Here is a 4,684-nt window from a genome sequence, read left to right as displayed (position 1 = left end):
TTTAATTTTAATGATTTAATGATTTAACTTTAATGATTTAATAATAATTACTTTAATGATTTAATAATAATTACTTTAATGATTTAACTTTAATGCTTTAATAATAATTACTTTAATGATTAATGATTTAATGATTTAATATATTACTTTAATGATTAATTTTAATAATTTAATAATAATTACTTAATTTTAATGATTTAATTTTAATGATTTATTAATAATTACTTGACTTTAATGATTTATATTTACTGATATAATAGTAAATATATTCGATTCAATTACTTTAATTTGATACAAATAATTAAAATAAGGATTACAACTCTTGTCGGTGTTGGGGTGTTGTTGAGTAATAATGTCGAGGCCCACGTCGGTTTCGTTGTTGTCGTTGCACTTGTTCAGGAGTTTGTTCAGCATAACCAACCTGCTCATTCATCGAGGGCATAGGTTCTGGTGTTGTAAATACATGCCCACCACCACTATGCTCTTCCATCTGAGGAAAAACACTCGTACTTGTCATCATAGATGTCATCTGATCAAAATCATTTGTTGCCCCAAACATAGGAGGGAACATGAGTGATTGATGAGGAACATGCTGAGGAGTGTAGGGCGTAACACCAGAATCACCAACCACTTGACTAAATGATCTTGTGTGATCAAAAGATTCTGGTGGGATATTATCCATTGTCTCTTGTTCTGCTCCACGGTGAGAAGAACTCCTACTCCCACTCCCACTCCCACTCCCACTCCCACTCCCAGTCCTTCTTGGTTTCTCGGGTTTACCGAATTTTTTCGTATACTCTATAAATTGTCACCTTTCTCTGATCGTTGTCAAGAACGGCTTTCCATGTTCCCAAAAATAATTCAGGTAATCCGAACTCTTGAAGTCAAAGTCATCTGCTTGTATGGGAGTGAGCGTTGGCAAGTATGAACCCCTGTTGTTCCAATGATTGATATGGTTAGCATGCCTCACCGACCAATCCTCACCGACCCTACCCCGCCCATCTAATCGATGGAGAGCATCATGATTCTCTGGAATGACTGGAATATGTTGGTGGAAGCCGAACTGCCTCAACACTCTATCGGCAAATTGGAACTCCACAAACATGAAATGGATCAATGGTGTAACAGCACACCAATATTCACAACCCTCCCAGACATGTTGCGATACGCACGACATAATTTCTTGATCATCGTACGGCCTCCAAATAAACTATAAAATAAAATTATATAGTTATTTAATTAAATAATTATAAAATCAACAAATTAATAAATAACAATTATATATAAACATAATAAAAAATAAATTCACTTATTAATTTATATATACCTCAACTTTGCATTTGATGTCAATCTTAAACCTAAACTCTTTCACGTTGTTGTGCGCCAACCCCGTTCTTTCTATTTTATGCCTCCATCTGTATACCAATCAAAATAAAATTTTGTAATTATTTTTCATTTACAAAATATCTTTATTTAATTAAAGATAAAATATTTTAAATCATAAAATTACCTTCCGGCAAGAGGAAAGTCAACTGCAGTTCGGCTAATCGGTGTTAACCATGGAATTCTGTACCACGCCCACGATTGTAATAACATCGTGCATCCACCGATTTCAGTCGTGTACGCATCATTAACAATTAATGATGCCTTGCACATCTCGCGATACAAGAATGCCAATATTGCTGATCCCCAACTATACTGACGGGTCCTAAAGAAGTTCTCCAAAAACGGAAGATATTGTATATGGACAAGATTACTGGATTTATCTGGCATCAAGATTTCGCCGATCAAAGGTAATATATATGCTCGAGTTGCATATATAATGTCTCGCTCACTACATTGTGGATCGAGCTTAAACTCATTTGCCAACCAGGATAATCTCAGCCGTGACCCTTTTGCTATATCTTTGTCTGGTACCTTCCCAAGGTACGCTCACATATTGCAAACATGTCAAGATCTGTATTTCCAACCACTGCCATTCCATTTGTAGGAACCCCTAGTTGTAAAGCCACATCCTCCAAAGTGATCGTACATTCACCACATGGAAGATGAAAAGTATGAGTTTCTGGTCTCCACCTTTCAATTAATGCACTTATCAAACCGGGGATCAACCGAAATTCTCTTACAAAAGCAACATCATAAAAACCCACTGTTTTCAAATTATCAACAATACGTTGATCTGTCATCTCACAGTTGATAAGTCGAGGACGAAGGACTCGTTGTTCGTCATCCTGCAATTTATTAATCATTGTAATTAGAATTAATACACCGTTCTCAAATAAAAAAAATAAGTTGATCTTATTACCAGTTCTCCCAAATTACTCGAAATGTGTCGACCATCTAGCCTCAAAGAACATTTTCTTCTGCCATGTTTCAACAAATCTAGACAAAAAAATTAAATATTACACTCAATTATTACATTGTTTATTCAAATAATCAATTGCATGTTATCTACTTTAATAAAATAAACATCAAATATAAAATGATCCCTAATTACTATTGCTTCTCAACATTTTCAAACTTTGCAATTTAATCACTAAATTTATAAATTCTTTCAAATTTAACCAATTAAGCATTAATACTAAATTCAAGCATAGTATACCAACTTTTTATAATTTACTCTAATTCCTTAAATTCCTCAAATTTTACAAAACGATCCCTAATTACTATTTGGTTCTCAACATTTTCAAACTTAGCAATTTAATCCATAAATTTTAAATTCTTTCTAATTTAACCAATTAAGCATACTAATACTAAATTCCAGCATAGTATAGCAACTTTTAATAATTTACTCTTATTCCTTAAATTCCTTAAATTTTACAAAACGGTCCCTAAAACTTTACAATGTTCCAAAAATGGTCCCAACCTTATTTCAAATTATGTAACAACATATAAATTATTATTTCAGAGTGTGTAACAACATATAATCACAAAATTAATAAACTTATGAAACTAAAATTATGAGATCAATATGAAACCCTAAACCTTTAAAACAAGAATCAAATGAGATCTAGGGCTTGAGTTTAAATTACCTCAGGCTATGCTTTGTGATCTTGCTGCTGATTGATCTCCCTCTCAGGCTCTCTCTGCTTCTGTAATTGTGAATTGCCTCAGCCCCAAACTCTCATTGCTTCTGTAATTATGAATTGCCTCAGCCCGAGTAGTCTCTTATAAACACATTCGTAACTCATCCATGCATTATTGGATTTATTTGTTAAGAAGACGCCGAGATATCCAGCCTTCCATGCAAAGACGCCGAGAAATCCTTACCTAAATGTGAAGAAGACGCCGAGAAATCCAACAATTGCATGCCCCCCACATGCAGACGTGCAGGACCCCCACATGCAGACGTGTAGCCCTGCTCAACCCGTGATTTCTGTGCTTTCTCCCTGCAGAACCCATGATTTCTCACGTCCAGTCCCATGCACAGCACTGAAGACGCCGAGATTTCCTACGAAGAATCCAACTGAAGACGCCGAGAGATCAATCATACATGCACAGCTCCCACGCTTCCACATCTGCTGAAGACGCCGGGATATCCAAGTTGAAGAAGACGACAGCTCCATCAAATCTAAAGACGCCGAGCTTTCCATATTTCCTATAGCAATCACTCCATTGTGGGAAATAATATCATGGCTTCATTATCTTGGGAATAAAAGTTTCCCTTAAACATTATCGTGGCGGTTTTGCCTGATTATACTAGTGAAAATATGATACATGATGCTAAATACATATTTATATCAATATAAGTATATTTTTGTACATTTAATGAAATAAAAAAATATTAAAATCGTTATACCTCCTAAGAAGGGCAAAACTGCCTAAATAATGATTTAGTGATTGTTTAATTCCCAAAAAAATCCAGTTTACTTATTATTTCCCGAAATGGGGTGAAATGTACAGTGCTTCAAGTGGTTCTTTGGATATCTTGGCGTTTTTAGGGTTAATTTTTTCCATGCTTGATTTCTCGGCGTCTTTGGGGTTATGACACTAGGGGAATGCTCGGCGTCTTCAAGCAATTGGACTGTGGGATCTCTCGGCGTCTTCTGCATGCTATAGGGAATGCCAAGGTAGATCTCTCGGCGTCTTCACCTGTCGTCTGGCGCACGGGAATCTCTGCATGACTCTCTGAATCGTGCATGCATGCTGGGGGCCTAGACGTATTCATCTCTGCATGACTCTCTGCATGCATGCAGAGTTGCTTTAACACTTGAATACAATAATAATGGGAGTGCTTGGCGTCTTTAGTTAATAGGGTTACAAGGGCGTTCGATTTCCCGGCGTCTTAAGCTATACATGGAGAATATTTGGTTGCAGGTGGTCGTGAAATCTCGGCGTCTTATTCTTCCTCCGAGATTCATTCTGCATGCGTCTGTATTCTTTGTGGCCGAAGCGTGAGATTCATCTGAAGCGTCTGTATGCTTTAGGGTCGAAGCGTGAGATTCGCCTGAAGCGTGAAATTTGTTGTATGTTTTGAGACTAATAATTTACTCGAAGTCTTCAATTGCAGGGATGGTATTATAAAAAAATGTCAATAATTGGTGCACCGACTTGTTATAAAATAGGGGTAGGTATTGTATTTCATTGCATGCAGTTGGTTTTAACTTACAGAAGCAAGTGAGGGAATTTTTTTTGCATTAGATTCAATTGGAGCTGCTGCTTGAAGTGATATTGGAGATTTTTG

This window comes from Hibiscus syriacus, unplaced genomic scaffold (genome assembly GCF_006381635.1).
Source record: "Hibiscus syriacus cultivar Baekdansim isolate YM2019G1 unplaced genomic scaffold, ASM638163v2 tig00110263_pilon, whole genome shotgun sequence".
In the NCBI taxonomy this organism is placed as follows: domain Eukaryota; kingdom Viridiplantae; phylum Streptophyta; class Magnoliopsida; order Malvales; family Malvaceae; genus Hibiscus; species Hibiscus syriacus.
This window is presented reverse-complemented; position numbering follows the sequence as displayed.